General features: G+C 41.3%; 1 protein-coding gene across 2 annotated transcripts in view; it reads left to right on the plus strand.

Annotated features, from left to right (window-relative positions):
* Positions 1–18,971, plus strand: part of DNAJB6 (DnaJ heat shock protein family (Hsp40) member B6) — a 60,144-nt gene that overhangs the window by 29,301 nt on the left and 11,872 nt on the right. The window lies entirely within an intron of this gene.

Raw genomic sequence — 18,971 nt, forward strand, 5'->3', positions numbered from 1 at the left:
CGGGCAACTTGGGAAAACAGTGCTTTTATTTTTTTTCTTTCTCCTACCACCTTTTTCTTCAGTCTTAAGGATGAGGGCCTTTTTTCTTTGCAGATGTTTTCTTCAGTGTGACTGAAAACATGATATTTAATTTCTTTTCTAAACTTTTATTCGAAGCACCTGTTGTTAAGAAGCATTCAGAGGCTGAGTCTCTAACTCCATCTTTTGCCCTAGTACATAATTTTTTTTTGTCTAGACCTAAAGTAACTGTTTAAAAATTTAAAAGAAAAAAATTGGAGTTCTAAGTTGTGAGATTTCTTCAAAAATAATCTGTAGTGAACGTAAATATAGAGGAGAAATGTAAGAATTTTAAAAATACTTTCCAGACAGAAATATTTTTTGCTTATTTTTGAGAACAGACATAATTACTTTAAAGATTTGCACAAAATTATTGATGTTAAAATATCTCACCCTTAGTCATCAACCAAAAATGGAAAGATGGAATAATACCTTTGTTAAATGAATGGAGTGAAGCAAAGTGTTAATTTGTAGCTAAGGCCAGATTTTCAAAGTTTAGTGAAAGACAACTGGATTTCTGTGTGTCATAGAGAAAGCATGTAAATAACTATCAGCAAATGTTAACACCTGTCAGACTCTGGGTAATCTCATGCATAAATCATGGGCGGGCAGTTTTTATCTGTGCACCAGCTTTGAACATCTGGCCTTCATGACATTCTTTAGGGTGGCTTAGTGTTAAAAAAAAATAAAGCTTGGTGTTTTCAAATGATCACTTTATGCCTTCTTGCTGAACACCATCTGCTTTTTACTAACAAATGCGATGATTTACATTGGAAAGATTTGCTCCTGTTTATCATGCAGGAAAAACAATTCAACTTATTAACCCAAACCAACAGTCTTAACAAACTGTGAAAAGAGAATTCCTGTTTGCAGAAAGTTAGTATGTATGTCCCTCTACCACTAATGCTAAGTTCATAGAACCAAATAAAACAAGAATAAATAAACATGTACTTTGGTTTTGGGACTACAGAAGTTATGTACCTTTTCAGGTTTTTTTGTTAAGTTCTTGTTGCTTCAGTGTTGTGTTTTTGGTATAGAAGCACAAGCTCAGTTTAGAACTAAACAGTGTTTTCTTGTTAATACTGTTTTTTCCTTCCCCATGTATGTTTCTTCTTCATCCAGATAACTGACCAGTTTATTTTAAAATCTGACTTTGTTGTGATGTCTTATTAAAAATGTTAATTTATATTTACAGGACACGGTGTGTGATCCTTTAAGTTATGTAAACTGTAAAAAGTGCTTCAAAATTGGTTAACCAAGTCAAATAAAATTAGGACAATCTGGAGTTGAGTTTGAATTCCTTCCTGTGGATACCCATAGGTTTTACACTGAGCTGCCAAGCTTCACGTATTTTAATCCCAGCTAGTTGTCTTAAACATATAAATTGCTTAGCTTAAGTTAAACACACAATTCTGATAACATAGCTGCTAGGGGCAAGTCTACACCCATGTACTTGCCTTAGATTTCCTTACCCAGAGAAGTATGGTCCTACTTACAGCATTATACACCAACAATGCACTCCAGGGTTCTACAATGAAACCTTTCAACTTGGTAAATTTGCCGGAGATTCAGTGTTCTGCAAAGTCTCTTCTACGTACAGATCCCTGAAGCTGGATCTTGTCAGGGCTGGACAAAATGAAGCATGAAAGGGCAGTGCTGGTCTTTCTTGGTAGAAAGAGAACGAGGCAAGATGCAAGTGCAGACAAGAAGAAATGAGTCAGCAGAAGGCAGAACTCATCATACACTTGGGTTTTTTAAAATAACACTATATCCAACTTTTTTAAAGGGACTTCTTGCATCCTACTTATTTTTAATACATGAGATGAATCCTCATTCTATATTTAGGGTTGCTCCAGTGTAAATGCTTCCTATTAAGCATTGTATCTTCAGAATTTCTTATTTGTGCTACTGAAAGGAGTTTCTTGAAACTCTTAGGTTGTTCTGGAAAACAAGTCGTTCCTTACTAATACATAATTAACATGGATGTACAAAACGTACTCACTAGAAGTAATGGATCATCAAGGGCAGCAAATTTACTTAAACTTAGTTTTAACTAAAAGAACACAAAATACTTAGAAAAGGTCCTTAATTCTCACAACTGCTAGGCATCCAGTGTGCAGTGGGATGAGGTAGCTTGCAAGCAGGTGCTGTTAGATTAAAAGTACCTCTTCTTCATACAGCAGGGATTAACTTTGAATGTTTAAGGACACTCTCCATTTTAAATTGAGCTTCCTTCAGTGGTTTGGAAAAGCTAAGATGGAGTTTTTGAACCTGCTAAGTCGCTTGCTCTTTTGTGCTCTGCTTCAAAGTTCATTGGTGAACAGCAATAACTTTGTAATGCATTTTCTTGGTGCAGCCTCTTTTTGGTTTCTTGTGCATGCCCATGGTTTCTATGCAGTACACTGTAACACGTCTCTTGAGATTGCATGGCACCTCACCCTGTCACTTGGCTTTACTGAAGAAGTTTGGGATTTTGCCTTAGAATGCTTCATAAAATTACTGCACCTATAGCAGTTCTTGGTTCTTAAAATGCCTTCTCTGTTGAGAGTCACAGACATTGTTTGGTGGTATTAGCCACAAAGCTGCTCTGCAGAATGAGTGTAAGGTGTATGCTGTATCAGCTTGTGATTAACGGATGGGCTTAGTCTTAGAATGCTGAAAACAAAGCCTAAACTCAGGGTTTTATATCAGCATCTGTGTGTGACTGCCCTGTTTGCTGCTTCCTTCAGTGTATTGGCATCAGGTGTAAGGGGAGGTTTGTGATAAAGTTAGATTTTATCTTTTGTTTTTTGGAAATGTGAGTTCTGTTCCTGAATATGCTTCTGTTCTGTTAGAGAAAGGAGCTTGTTTCGTACTTTGCCTTGGTTTAATCTGTGATTGTGACAGGGTCATGCTTACTGCTGAAGATGGGTACATTGTAAAACCAGTGCTGCAGCTGAAATGGGCTTGTGGTCTGAGAACTTTTCAGAAGTGCTCAGTGTTAGTGCAGTGCTTTAACTTACTGTTGGAATACTTGTTAACCTTGTGGAAGCATGTCTGGTTGTGATTTTTGCGTGTCTTGGTACTTGGGCTTGTTTTAAAGTCATGGTGTTCTTTCTTGTCATGCAGACTTCAGTGATCTGTTTTCTTACTTTAAAAAAGTATGTTTGCCCTGTCTGCTGCCTCCGATGTTGTTTACTTTGGGACTGAACTGTGAGACCACAGACTTCCTTTAAGTAGTATACAACATAGTTTGGGTTTTCTTGTTGTTATTGCTTGTTTTCAAGTGGTTGTCTTAAGTAAAAAGCTTTTTGTTTTCCACCCAAAAGGTCGTTGTGTTGCAATAGTGTTGGAATGAAGCAATTTTCTTTATTAGTGTTAAGCTCTCTACCTTTTGAGTTTGTACTGCTTTGGTTTTGGAATAAAGGCCTCAAATAGAGTTGATGGTCAAATGAAGTGCACTAGTGAAAGGTCAGAGCAGAAGATGGTGGATTTGTACTCTGATACATAGGTCATTCACAAAACAGCCTTACTTTTGAAATGCTGCTATCAGATGGAAAAAGAAAACAAAGTTCTATGACTGTCTGAGCTGTAACCCTGAAGCTGTGCAGGCTGACTGCTGAGGCAAACTCACAGAAACTTCTCTGAGAACTCTGTTCTGGCACACTTGGCGCTGGGTTAGGCGTTATCTTACTTAAAACAGCTGGTAGAAATTTAATTGAAAACCCACGTGAGTACCAGATCCCCTGTCATGCTTTCTGTGTCTGAAATACACACAGTGGTTTGGATGTGATAGTGCCCAAATGCGAAAGGCATGGAGTCCTGGTGCGAGGTAGATTGTGCTGGTGGCCTCAGTGCTAATTATCTTCCAAATAAAGGGAACTGAAGGCTTCTGCCTGCGAAGATGTCAGCTTCGAAATGTAATGGTGGGGATTAAAGTGTATTTAATTCAGAAGATAAGTAAAAAGGTTTATTAAAAGGAGGCTATTAAGTAGAATTGTGTCGTTATTTCTCTGGCTTTTTCAATACTGCTAGTCTTTCCAGCATAGCGGGTTCATTTTAAAATCACTAAAAATTGATCATTTTTCAGCTTAACCTAAAATTGACAATCAAGAAAATAGATTTTGAGAGGCTTACGGTAATAACTCTTAAAACTTTGCTTTGTCCTGTAACTTATCCTTCGTACTGAATCACAAATGAGTGTTCTTTCAGCTATGCTTTTCAACGCAGACAGCTTCATGTGAGCTTCATAAATATTGAAGAAATACCCCTGTAGCTGCTAGTTTACCAGCGAAGTCAAATCCTTTCATACACCTGAATGTTAATTCTGAGAGAGATTAAATATCAGAACACCTATTTTGTATGGACTACAGGGAGGATGGTAGTGTTTTATGTGATAGAATACATTGAGAAGGCTTCGATTCCTCCTCTTATTGACTGGTAAATATCAAATCTGAAATCCCCTGTGTTGTTTTGTATATTTATTTGAATGAGTTGCTAGTATGGGAGAGGAATCTAGCCTGGGTGACTGGTCATAGAGTTCAGGCTGCAGAACACATGCTCCTGATGTCCAGAAGATAGAATGATTTTGGCTGTGTCACTGTCAGTTGCCTGAAGCTACTACCAAAACAGCTAAAGATGCAAAACAGTGGTTCTGGAGTAGGATTCTTCTATCTCAGTTGCAGTCACAAGGTTGATTGAAGTGCAATCCGGGAGGGGAGTTTGCCTAGAAGAAAAGTTAAAATCTGAAGTCTGCAGAGGCTTTGCCACATCTAGTAGAGAAACTGATCAGGTCCAACAGCCTTTCGGTTTCTCTGCAGAAATACATGCCGAGTCTGTGGTAATCTTGCAGCTGATACATCGGGGAAGATTGTCATGCATTTGTGTAACTGTCAACATAGCCACCTCTGGCAAACTTCCTTCCTTGCACATAGTTGGAGGCTGCCTTTTCCTCTGAGCGGCTCAAAACCCAGTGCAGAAACCAAGGCTGAATTTGGCATCTTTTTGTGATACTGGTCTAATTCAACAACAGTGTTGCATCCTGTTTATCCATCTGGACACAGTCCAGTTTCAGTCTTCATCATTATTCTTCCAAAGGGGGCTAGGTGATGGGTGTTCTAAAATTGTTTTGGACTTGTCTGTGAAAGTAGTTCTGGAGGTAAATGGAAAGAAACCTCACACAGCCATGGCTCCAGTCTCTCTTAGCCAGAGTTGGAGGGCTAAGCCTTTTGTCTTCAGAGGACTTTGGCCACACTTTCTATAATAATGTTGCCTCTCATCAGAAGGCACTTTGGTACTTTGATTTATTTGGGCATGCCCTGTGAAGTAGTCACTTGGCCACCTCCTGGTCTACTACTCTTGATGCCTACATTTCTTACTACTGAGTGCTTATGGAAAATACTGTCATGCCCTTATTGCCAAGAGTGTTGCACATCAATAACCCAAGGGTGTTATTCAACTCTTCTATACAAACTGGGAGCTGGGTGTTCAGGGGAGCAGTAGAGAGGTGCAAGTTCACTTCAGGCTGTTTTAGATGGGTCTGGTATTGTTTGCAAGCATGAGTAACGTTCACGAACCACCTGCTCTCAAACTTTGAGCCTCGTGAATGAGTGCAAAGAGCTGAATCTCATGGGGAGATTCACCTTCTGAGATAGGAGAACCACGGAAGTGTTTCTTTCATTAAATAACCTCTGGCACTACTGTCTTTTCTGGGCTTGGATATTTTAGTTCCAAGAAGAAAGACAAATCTTAACATCATTGAAAGGCATGATGCTGCATCCCAATGGGACTTGCAGGGCATGAAGCCTGTAACAGAGAAGCAGTAAACCGACACAGCCTGTTTCTGTGCTGTTGACATAAATTTCAAGGACCTTTTTCCTCACTTGGCCTTTGTGTTTCTTATGAGGAAAAGCTGATGGTTCATCCTGCCTGTTCCCTGCTGGCCCAAGCTCTGTGCTGCTATGGGTAGTGTGCCAAATTCCAGTTTGATTCTAAAAAATGTGTACGCCACTAAGACAAAACTGTGCATATTAAAGGTCGCCTTGTTTGGAAGAAGGGCATAAACATTTGTGTAAGGCTAGACAAATTCAAATGAGAAGATAAACATACATTTTTAACATGCGAGTGATTAACTGTTGGAAGAACCTGCCAAGAGAAGTAGTTTTTCTAGCTCTCAGTGTTTTAAAAGAAAGCTTTCTGAAAAATACATTTTAGTGAGAAGTAAGTGTTTGGACTCTACAGAGAAATAGTGGAAACCCAGGAGCCTGGCACACAGATGGATGTGCAACATGGGCTACAGGGTTCCTTCAGGCCCTTCACTGTCCATATGGTAGCTTTCTTCCTTCCTCTCCTGGTGTGTTAAAAACGCACATGACGTATGCTCTGGCCATGTTTTTGAGACTGGGGGATGCTTTTGTGATGAAGGGATTTGTGAGATGGTTGGGTCTGTGTGCAGGGACTGCTTTGCCTGTTGGGAGGTGCTCGTGAAGCAGAGAGCTGGGCAGTGAGGAGAGAACGTGCACCTCTGGCACAGGTATTATTGCCAGATGACTGTTGCCCTTAAGCATCTGGTTTGGGATAGGTAGGTGCTGAGAGTGGACTTCACGTGGGAGAAGACATTCTGGATCTGTTGAGGTAAGTAGTTGCTTTACTGTAGTGGACAAATGGGGTGTTATGAGGAGGACGGAGGGTGAGGGCTATGGTAACTGTCTGGGAATTAGCATTACAGTGAGCCCTTTTACATCTTCCGTCTTCTCACCAACAACAGACCACAAAGCTTGAGAGTGCCGTATTGCAGCTCCTGAGATGAAGATTAGGGGTCTCTTCTTAAGGACTGCAATGTAATGACAAAGATTCATTTGGCAGAATGAACTATTCATTTTCCTGAATGTAGGCAATGTTTTAGCCATGTAAAATTTTTATTTTTAGTGTATGTTAAATCCTCTTGTGGATAGCAGTCTGTGTGGTGTGAATTTTGAGTGACTATGATGTAAAAAGCTGGCTTTTTGTTAACTGCCTCAGACTGCAATATGTCAGAAAAACAGTCCTACCGGAAACAGCCAAAGAAGCATCTCCCACAGAGCTCACAGGTGTGAAAAAACTGGGGATGCTTATTTAGGTTTTATATATACCCAGAGCTCCATTTGTTAATCAAGTCTTCTAAGAGATGCTTGAGGAAAGGCAAATTTCTGGAATTAAAGCTCAGCAGCATTTGAGTCCTACAACCACAGAACATAGCTTGGAACAAACCCCAAACATGAACTCTTGTATGGCAAAGGCCTTCCTAATTTTCTGGGGAATGTATCCCACTTGCAGGGTGCTGGAACTCCACAACTAAGGGGTTTTTTAGTAAAATTAACCATATTTTGACATGTAAATATTCAGCCCTTAAAATAGCTTTTGTGCAGTGTCCTTTCTGTACAAATAATAAAAACTGTAAGGCTTTTGCTGGGCTGAGACAAGGAGTACAGCTTCACCAGTACAGACACAGCCAGCTGTAGTGACAAGGAAACTTTGTCAATGGAAAAGCAAACAAATGTACATTACTTCTGTGCCCTTTCCTGGCATAAAAGGAGTCTCAGACAGAAATCTTTCTGTAGTAACTAGACTGAATGGTCACTGGATACCTTCTGGGTGTTGACTGTTGGTTAGCAGTAAGCCACCACAAAACTAGTTATTTTTAAATGTATCAGAGCTGCAACATGTCAAAGTGAAAGAATTCTATCCATTTAATCCATATTTTCCAAGGAGCTTCTAAGTTTTTGAGTTGAATCCTGCGTGGAACCTATTTCAGAGTTAGGAAATGCAGTTCTGTTTGCTGTACAACTCGAGTACCCTGCGGCATCACTGGAAGAGACACCACCAGTTGTTCTGATTTCTCAACAGAAGTAGAAAATGACAATGATATTTTTTACCACCATTAAGTAAAAAGAAAATTGTGCATACTTTGCTAGGCATATTCATAGGCATATTCATATTTTTGAGGTGTTACATCACCAACTACTATATAACTTGTAGTATCTATTGCAAGGGGGCCTGTCTAAATACAGTGTTTCTGAAACATTGGTATTACTTTTGATGCATCTTGAAAGTTATTAGCCTAAAAGGATGGAAAGTCCTGTTTGAAAGGGTAAAAGTAAGTTGAGTAGTTTGTCCTGAGTCTTACCCATAGCAGTTTTGTAGCCATTCATAATTTCTTTATTAAGAAGTGTAACTCAAAATTTTGAGAAGTGCCATAGAACAAAAGGTGACTCTTAAGTGCTTTCTAATGCAGGGAGTAATTGAGAAGATGCTTCCTGTAATCACTCCTTAAAATGAGAATCTCAGCTCAAGGAAATAAAACGTTTTCATGAGAAGACACAGGTTTGATGAACAAAAGATTAATCGATCACTCCTTTGTGGTTTCCACTCTTGCCTCTCCTCTAGTACTTGCTCTGAGATCATGTGTGCACTTTGCTTTCAAAATGTTTATAGAAGATGACGACTACATCCCTGGTAACCGTTTTTGTAGAATAAATCACAAAGCCAAGTGCATGTCCTGTGCTGTGTGCTCTGTTGCAGGGGAGGAACTTGTTGCCCTGGACAGAATAGTTTCCAATAGTGGAAAGTTTTTTTTTGTGAGAGCTGTTGAAAGGTGGCTATTGCCTTAGGCCTCCCAGCCTCTCCTGAAACAAAAAGGCAGCCCTTTGCTCTTGCTGGGCTCCAGTTTCAGCTCTGGTGTTTTCTGGGTGTGGTTGTAAAATTTCCCCAATTATCAATGTCTCTGGTGTTGAGTGTGGACCTGTAAGTGGCACAAGGCCAAGCCAGCAACGTGGAAGTGCAGCTTTAATGTGGGTTAGATGATATGTTACTAACAGAGGTCAAAGCCTCTCCAGTTTTCTATTTTTGTGACAGTTCTGGCTAATCTTCCCTTGAAATACAGGCCCTCCAAATTTGCTATTGAAATTACGATGGAGGTGGACCCTGATGTCCTAGCTGAGTTGTGATCGATGTCCAGTATATTAGTGTTACAATGGCGTGTTTTTTATTTATTGGTCTATCATCTCAATAGAAATTTGATTCTTTGAAGGCTTTTGCCAATGGTTTCGGCCTCCTGGAAGCTAAAACGACTGTAATTTTTGTTTCCAGTCCACTGCTCAGTCTTGAGTAAGCAACTTTTTCTTTAGAAAAATAATGATTAATTCTTTTATTTAGTATTTTTTGAAATTACTGTAAAAGGAGATTTTTTTCTGCAGATACCAGGCTGTATCCAATAGTGGGAGTTCAGGCAAGGTCAGAATTTTAATTGGAAAGTGATGAAATGCTCTCAAAAGAGCCACGTCTGTACTTTTTCCAACTTGCACGATAACAAATGTAGGTGAACATCCATCGTACGTTTCCTTTCAATATCTCAGTGCTGACTGCAGGATGTTTTCAACCCTACATAGGGAACATTAATGATCTTACAAGGCCAAGGAGAAATGCTGTAGTGTAAATGGAAGCTTCGTAAAACTCTTTGGCAAATGTTTCTGAGAAGAGCTTGAGATTGCTGGTGCTCAAGGGGCAGGGGCGTTAGCTTTGCTGGATCCAGCACTTTGAGTTGAGTACTTTGTAGTTAAACAGTTCAAACCTCTGCAGTTTTGATTATTTGTTTCAAACGTTTTTCAAATATTTATACCATGGTATGATGAACCCACTGACAAATAGTCAAGCTAAGGAGAAGCTTTTGTTGCCATTACAGAATTACAGGAGATACGAGTATATCCATACATCCAGTGATTTTGAGCAGAAGCTCATTCTGGCACCTTCAGCTGTTCAGTTGTTGTCCTGTTGCACCACTTTGGTGAGTGCATCCCTTCCATAGGCACATCTGCCTCTCCACTGAGAGACAGTGGGCATTCAGGTGCTCTCTTCTGGAATGTGGCAGTCTCCAATTTTGCTGCCTTTGTGGTAGCTCTTAAATACTGGTGCATGTTGTCCTCCCCTTTTTTGCTTTGGCCCCAGAGCTTGTGGTTGGAAACATTTGTTATTGTCCTTCGTTCTTCATCCCATAGATCTCGGGGGTGGGTTAAAAGAGGAAAAGGTAGGATGGTGCCTCTGCAGCAACATAGGATGGGAGCAGCCATCACTTTGGAGTGGCCTTCCCAGGAGATGCATGGCCACTTTTGGTACCCCAGGCACTTGCTAACATTTCTGTTTGAACTCTCCTATTTCTGAAACTCACAAAGCTCTCTTGGTAAAAGATTTCCAGTTCTCACTGGATCTCTGCAGAAGGAGTGTGTAAACTGACTGATGATACTGTTCCCAGGCACAAAAGATGTAAGTATTGCTGTTGGTGGATGATAGTCGTGTTTCTGGTTTGGCATTTCGATTTTTTTAATTGAGAAATTTAATTTCTGTACTCTCCATTTGTTCATTTGTATTATTTTGGTCAGAAGTTCCATTTGAGCAGTAGACACGGAGCAATTGCTTTCTGTCTGTATAAATAGATGTATGTGTATGTTTGTATACGTCTGCATGTTTAAACAGTTATTGATAGGTCTTGGGTTTGAAAAATTAGTTGTATTCCTAAACTATGGTGGATTTTAAGGCACAGGCTGAAGGGCTTTGACTATCAATGGGAAAGAAAGATTGTTTGGAAACTTTTGAGAGTATCCTAATGGATTGGAGATGCCAAACAACAATAAGAGGTGCAGCTAGGAAGTTATGGCCCCTGTAAGGCCAATGTACAGTTTACTAATTAAATGCAGTATTTAGTCAAAATTAGTGTTGAATGTCAACTTGAAAAACTATTTTTAAAAATTCAGACTTCTCATTAGTGTGTCAATATTACCCAGCTGAACACCAGCTACTGGCTTAGTACTCTCGCTGTCAGAAAGATGTCAAAAATAGGATTGAGTTTTGTGGAGGAGGTTGATAAAACCTTTGGAAACCTATTGAGCTGTCAGAAGAGATGTCCTGTTACTATGAGCACATGTCATTTTCAGGGTCAATTAAAAGATGATGGTCTTTGGAGACCTGTAAACCAGGGATGTGTGCAGGCACCAGGAGCTGGGATTTGGTTGCCCTAGTCCTAGTAATGCAGGCATGGGTGAGGGATAAATCACACGTTAGGGGTATAATTGGAGAGGATGAGCAGCTCTTCTCTTTTTTTTGTGATTAATATGTGAAACCCTCAGTGTTGTATTTAAGGCTCTGGGTAGAAAGGAGAATATTTTTCAAATGATTAACATGAAAATACGAGAGCTTCCCAACAGAGCACAGAATATATACGCAATGCAATACGAAACATGGAGCTTGCTCATACTGTCTCATGTCTGTGAGATTTCAACAGCACTAATAGCCATTTGATGAAAATATGAACTTGGTGATTTTGTGCTTTTGCCAAATTACTATGGAAGTGTTGACAAAACAGCTGGGGAAGTCATTCATCGCATTTTTCTGAAGTCACTCATGAGATTCTTTTTAAATTTAACTGCATGCCTTTTTGCTTTATATATTTTTTCTCTTATGGTTTGCTGTACATCAAGGTGTTGAAGACTGTTTTAAAGCTGATAATGGAAAAATGTCTGACAAAACTGCATAACTTGTGAATTAGGGCTTGCTGAGAACTGCTCTGGAGGTGCTTCTTTTAGTGTGGGCCACTAATGGAAGTGTAGATGACATCTTGATACTTTAACTCATCGATTTTTAAGAGTTACAAAGGTCTGATTGCTGCAAAAGTAGAAGAGCACTGTTCCTCTGCTTGCTGAAGATTTTCCTAATTAGAAGCCCATTTTGCTTGACCTGGTGGTGATAACTCCTACAAGAGTTGCGGGCAAGAAGCCAGGTTTTGGCTTTTGGGGCAGCCAAGGGACTGTTTTGTCTGGTTCTGGGAGGTTCCGGAGCATGAGTAGGTGTGAAGGCCCACAGGGCTCTGCTTGGGCACAGGGGGAGAAGGCCTCGGGGAAGGCCTGGAGGAGCTGCATGGAGTGGTGCTGTGGAGTTTTTTCTTTGTTTTCCTCTAGTATTAAGTTGAATTGAAGGGGCCTGTTCTTTTTTTTTTTTTTTTTTTCTCAGTAGATTTTTAGTTTGCACTTCAAATCCAATTTTGAAACGAAACACCAGCTGCGAGGCCTTCTCACGATACAGATAGAAACTGTGGGGTTTGTTGCCTGAGCTTGAAATACAGGTCAGATAAAAAACCCTCTCTGAACATGGAACAAAATCAAGTATCTTGATATTAATGGTACCAATTCTGTAGGAAGAGGGGCTGTGTAAGAGAGAGAGATGGTTACAGTGATCTGAGCCCCCTCTCGCCTACGTGTTGTAAGGAGTGTGTTGGTAAGAGAAGACCTGAGAATAGGAGCCCCTCATGCAGCTTTTTAAGGGGTTCTGGCAGGCACCACTGGAATATAGCAGCATACAATGTGACTTGCAGGAAACCGTGGTAGAGATCTGACATGACACTGAAAGGTGTAGAAAACAGCATCTTTTAAGTAATGTCAATTGCTGTTTAAAAATCAGGTCCATTTGTTCAAACTCTGAACTTGAAATCTTGCTAATTTGTATTTATATATGTCAAGCTGTGACGCTCATGCCTTGTTCCTTGCTTCTTTTCAAAATTAATGCAGAAATGAATAAAAGACCCCTGTGTGATAAAGTCTTTTCATAAAATTCACTTTGAGCAGCAGCATGCAAATGGGGTCATCTCTCTGCTTGCCAGAAACGGAGGGGTCCGTGTTACCTCCTGCTATTTGCATTTCCCACACCCCAGTTCTTTAAGATGAGGGCAGTTATCATAATCTATATGAATGCCCTGGTGTGCTTCAAGAGAAGTCTTCTGGCCTCAAATTTAATGTAGGACCGTTCATTGTCCTTTAAAAGATCTGATGAGTAAGGTGTGGCAGTGAGGAGGTAAATTCAGGCTCTCTTAGCAACTCCTCTATGTAAAACATCAGGCTGCAGAGCGTGGTGCCACCTGATACAGTGAAACAGGAGAGTCTTTAGCCATCAGGGGAGAGTCTATTAGCTGGATGTCATGGCGTTCTTAGGGATGTACAGGTGGTGGGTAAAATCCAGATGGCTAAAAAAAAGAGAAGATCAAAAGGCTGAGCTTTCTAAGGGAGCTGCCGTGGGGTGGGGAGTGTGAGTGGACCCAATGTGGGGTTTTCCCTGCCCCTGCCCTGTGCTTCAGGGGTAAGGGCTGAGTAGGAGCAGTGTGAGCTGGCAGCAGAGCAACTGGATACGAGGGCACAATAAAAGGAACAAGTCCATTGCCAGCTTTTAAAGCTAGAAGGGCAGAGGATTGCTATGTGTGTTGAGCAAAGAGTATTGAGCCCTGCCCTTTCCCAGATACTGGGCATGCTGCGGCTATGGCTGTCCTAAGACAGAAATAGCACTGCGAGAGTCACTCCATCGGTCTCCATCCTTTTTTTTCCATCACTTCACCACCACCTCCCCTGACATCTCCTGGAACTTGTGGAGTTTTTTTCCTCCTTACAGGAAATGCCTGGCTCCCAGGGCATAGGAAGCACTAGAGCTTATCCTGACCTGAGGAAGCCCAGCCCAATTTCCCCAATTTATAAAGTTAATATAAGATTTCGAGTTAGAACAGGGAGACGTTGTGTACGTCTGAGTGTGGTGATGTTGATGATGGCAGAGCCAGTGCAGGATGTGAAGTGAGGAGGGGATGAGGTGGGACATGCAGGTTTCTGCAGAGGTTGTGTATTTAGAGCTGACAGTGTCTTCGATTTCTCACCAGCTGAGCATCCTGGGCACTGCTTCAGCTAAATATTGCTTGGCCTTCTGCAGGAGGGATGTCTCAGACAGACATTGCTTTGCTGCACCGGAGGAAACCCTGAATATCTCCTTGTGCTCAGGAGTGAGCACTGAGGAACGTGCAATTGCTCCAGGAGAAAGATAATTGCCAACAAGTGGTGAAAGCCCTGATTTGTGTGAGATGACTCAAAATGTTGTCTGTCATCCTGTGCTTTAGCTGATAAACTTTGATGTTGAAATAAACTCCTTTATGGTTTTAAAAGTCTCTGCTCCTAGAACCAATGGTGCAGATGCGGCAGCTGCTCTAGCATTCCCCAGATACTTTCTGAGTGATTTCAAGCTCTTTCAGCTTTTGAAACTACTTGCCTTTTTATTCTCTCTCTTTTTTTTTTTTTTTATCCATAGATTTTAAAATGACTTTTTCTCATAAGCCTTACAACAAATGGCAAGAAAGTGATTTTTAAAGGCTGTCACTGTCAAACTCAGTGACATTTTCCAAAGAGCATTTGATGCAAATTTTAGTTTCTGTTGAGTCTGACAAACCCGAGAGAGCCCAGGCTGAAAGTGGGTTTTATAACTCCTTCTGTTAAACATCGCAGTATTAGTGTTTCCTGGCATTTAGAAACAAGTTGAGGAACAATTAGTCAGAAGAACTAGCTCAACATAGCCTCCAGTAATCGTGAGGGAGTATTCTCTTGGCTGAGCGTGTTGCCTACAATTTCAGGAGGGTGGGTGGATGTGTGTGCTCATGCATGGTTTTGGAAAGTACCCTGGTGCTGGTATCTTATAATGAGCATCCCTTGTTCCCAACAGAAATTACAAGCAACTGTGATGATTTGGTAACTTTCTGAAAACAACTTTCAAGCTTGGTCCCCGAAATTAGGCCACGACTTCCATGTTTTAATAGAGTTAGCTGGTCTCCTGATGTTTTCTCTGTGCTAGAAGATATTAGATATGGAGCTTGTGAGAGAAGAAATAAAAGAACTGATTAATTTCCAGGAATTTTCCAGTCCAGGATAATCCTGGCCTGGTCACAGGTCATTTCCATTAAATAAGAAAGTTCGTAGCTATAAAGTGTGTGATTTCCCAGCAAATGTCAGACTTCAGTCTCAGAAGAACCCTGGTGTCTTCTGCTGAGATAAATATTAACACTAGAGCTCCTATAACAGAGGAAAAGTTTATCAGTACAGAAATCTTATCAACAGCTTACAAAGATCGTACTACTATTAGCTTCAGATAGATGTATTTACATGGGGATTTGTTTTCTTTCTGTTTGGGCTGCTCCTTCCGTCACACCTCAGCTCTCCCTGGCTACAGCAGATACAGTTGAGTTGTCAGAAACTCCAGTGCCCTCCGTAGGCACAGGGGGAATTCCAAGCCCATGTCATAGGAGGGAGAAAGAAGTGAAGCAAAGCATTTTTCTTCTGCACTCTTGTTTTGTTTTCAGTCAGCATCAGTGGCAGCTCAGACTAGCAGCAGACTTGCAGTTGAGTCTTCTCTAGAAGCAGAAATATGGTGTCCTGCTCTGAGCTTCAGGAAATACACTGCCTTAACTTTAAAATACTTAACTTTAAAATACTTTAAAGTCCTAAAGTATTAGAAAGAGACTTTGCTGGCCCTCATTCAAGAAAGATTTGAATAGAGTAAGTTTCCTGCAAGCTGTCCTTGCACAACCAGCTCACTGGAGCTTTACCTCGGAGCTGTCTTGCGTCCTTAGGTAAAGGCAGACATTATTCACCAGTTGCATCTTCTGATGCTGGTTACGGGAAAGGCTGTGTGGTGTTCCTGGCCTTGGGCAATTCATCCTTTGAACTGAGCCCACTGGTAAACCTATTTTTTGTTTCTTAATACAGGGGGAAATCCTGATTTTATATATATATATATATATTTATATATATTTATATATATATATTTTTTATATATATATTTCCCTTTCAGTAGGTGTGTAAGAAAATAGCAGGGCTGCTATGCAGCAACCACGAAGGCTCCGCTTTCTCTTGCATGGCAAGTGACACAGTAAATGTTAATCAGTGGTTTGATATCCTCAGGATGTTTACCCCGGTTTGTTGGCATGTTTCTGTCAATTACTGTCTGGCCATTAATTACTACTGATTCCTGGTAGGATTTCAGTTCGATTCTAGGACCAACACAGATGTTAACTTAAGTGTAACACAAAATAAGAATCATAGAATCATAGAATCATCATAATGCTAGCTGGTGCAGGGCTGCTTTTGTGAGAAGTGCTCCATATAACCTACCCAGCTCACCTGGAGCATCCTCTGCCTTAGTGGTTTTATTCCTATGTGTTATCTCCAGTTTCCAGGAGTACACATGGACTCCTCGGTGCAGATTTACTCAGAGCACCGACCTAGTCCAAGAATTGCACTCGTGGTTTGCTTTAGACACATAGAATCGATGCCATTACCTAAGACACAGGAGCTAGCAGTGACTTTTCTGATAGCGTGGCCCCTCACGATGGCCAATATTGCCCTCTGCTGGTTAATTACCCCTGAAAGGATCCGTATTTTCCTCTCATAACAGCAGCACTTTGCTATGAGAAACTATTTTTTCAGCCCAAGGGTCTTATATTACAGCTTGGAGCAGGAGGCAAGTTTTGATCCTAATGCATCCTAATTTTAGGATGCTACAGCTGGTGTTTGGTTTCTTTTTCCCCAGAAGCTGCTTTTCCTTTGAGAGAACCTGGTACATCAGATAACCAAGCTTTAATTATTGTTGTTAAGTGTTAGTAGTAATGCTGAATCCCTCACTTTCAGAATTAACCCTTGGATATGTAACTTCTCCAGACTGGTTCCACAGGCAGAATTAACTTGAAGTTTTAAAATTATTATTTGCATTAGTAGAATAAGACCTTTTGCTTAACACTGTAATCTGGATGCTGATTCCAGCAGCCGCTGATAATTGCCCCTTTTCCTGTCCCAGCTAGGGTGACTGCACGATGAGCTGTGTCCAGGCGCTGAGCTGGGTTAAAAATTAGCTCTCAGGAAGAGTTATTTTTAACCTGGGTCAGTCCCCTGTTTGGGTTCCTGGCTGCTGCTCGGGCTCTCACATGGTTGTGCTGCCTCAGAGGCACAGCAGACTGCAAGAAGGAGCCATGTGGGGAAAAAACAAGGGTTGTTTAAAGCCAGAGCACCCTGAAAGTCACTTCTTACATGGATATTCCAGCTCTGACCTCGACTATGGACCCCTCTTCCATACCAGCTGTCTTTCTAGAAGGCATTTCCAGGACACACATCACTGCTGGCAAAGCCGACAATGTCCAGGCATGTTTGGTGGTGATGCCCTGTGTGTCTGACCTTTCCCAGAGTAAATTCTTCACAAGTCTCCTGTTTGCAATGGGTACATCCAGCTTATTCAGACTGTCTCAAATGTTTCAAATATTTTTAAAAATGTAGAACAAGAGAAGATAGGTGATGCAAGGGATGCTTTAGTTTTGCTTTGCAAGATGTATTAAAGGTAGATAATCAAAGATTTGGAGGCTCATACAGTGCAGAGCACTGTAGATAATTCAGTATCTGAATCGTAGCTGATGTGATGTCATGGCATTTAACTAAGCTGTGGTGTCACTCTGATCTTCTGCAACTCAGGAAAAATTTTGGACCATTTTTGAGAGTCTATTTGTTGAACTAAAGCTTATCTTTACTTCGGGGAGATGGAAAACTGAATGTCTCTCTTGGGTGATCAAGGTAGATTTGGGAGATTCAGGTTACTTTTAAGGAAAAAGTTTTTAACTCTGATAGCAGTGAAACAGAGAGGTTGCCCAGAGAGGTGGTAGATGCCTTATCCCTAGTATCAGATTGGAGGGGGCTCTGATCAAGTTGAAGATGTCCCTCCCTGATCATTGCAGGGGAGTTGGACTGCATGACCTTTAGAGGTCCCTTCACAGTGAAACCATTCTACGATTCAGCTTTAGCTGTGTGGTGGTGGGGAGCGGCTCTGCACCTACCCAGGGCTCTGACATGGGGTGAAGGACAGATGGGGGCAAGCATGGGCATCCCAGAAATAGGAAATGCAAATTATTCTTCTGGAGAAAAACTGAGTAACTTTGTAGTCTAATCAAAGCAAATAAAGTGTTTGACTCCAGCTGCAATGATGTTATGCTTTGTGGCACGCACATGCAGCCCCTATGGTGTTCTGATGCTTTCATCCTAAACAGCAGACTAAAGCAATGGCAGCTTAAGAGAGAATGTTCTTGCAGTATGGCACGTCAGCTCAGCTTAGCAAAAATGCTAATTACAGATCCTTGGTGACAGAAAGTCGGGGAGCTTACGAGGAAGAGCTGAAGACAAACTTCCACAGGGATACTTGTTCCCTGAGTCCAATACTGAGGAGTTGGGATCTAGGTTTTAGCATAGATTGTTACCTCATTTGGGGCAAGTGAGGGGTTTGGACAAGTTTGCAAACAGCCCCTTCATCATTTGTATTGCAGTGGGTGGTCTCTAAGTGTTTTGCACAGGTTCCTGCCCTCAGCCTCATGCCCTTTCCTTGTGCTTCAGCCACAGCTGTGTTGCATAGATAAAGCCCAGGTAGGAGCATCCTGTTCAGCACCTCAGAGGGATGCTGGCGAGCAGGTAGCAGCAGCAAACGCAGGGCTCTCCTGCCATGGTCAGGCTGGTGCAGCACCTCAGCCAATGTGGTGGTGCAGTGCAAGGTCCAGTTTTGGGGTATTGTTTTGGATCATTTTTGAAGGAAAGAGAAATATCTGTTACAGGAATTGTCTGTTTGTGGGGTTGTTTTTGTTGATGCATCACCTCTCATGGGACAATTGAGCTATGAACCCCACTGGAGGAGGGTATGTGGATCTGAGGGGACAATCCTTGCTCTGGACCACTTGCAGGAGAGCTGCAGTTGGAGAACACCTTAGGCAAAGCCTTGGAGAGGTGTATTGTGACTTTTCACAGAAAAAAAAGAGCTGTAGTTATAAGGACTTGTCCTGAAACTAACAGGCAGGTACCGTTGTTTTCCATAGTCGGAGCTGTGCTCAATACTACCAGGAGATCTCACAGGCTCTGATAAAGCAGAACAAGCTCTCTTGAGTCTAGACTGCAGTTGATTCATTTGGAAAGTTGAGAGTACAAAGTGTCTCTTGCATTTTTACATTTTATTGTAAATTGGACTTCAGCAGAGAGTGCTTGATGCAAGAGCTTTCTGTGACCTCATTAGGTGCTCAGCATTGTGGG

Source organism: Colius striatus, chromosome 5 (assembly GCF_028858725.1).
Source record: "Colius striatus isolate bColStr4 chromosome 5, bColStr4.1.hap1, whole genome shotgun sequence".
Classification (NCBI taxonomy): Eukaryota; Metazoa; Chordata; class Aves; order Coliiformes; family Coliidae; genus Colius; species Colius striatus.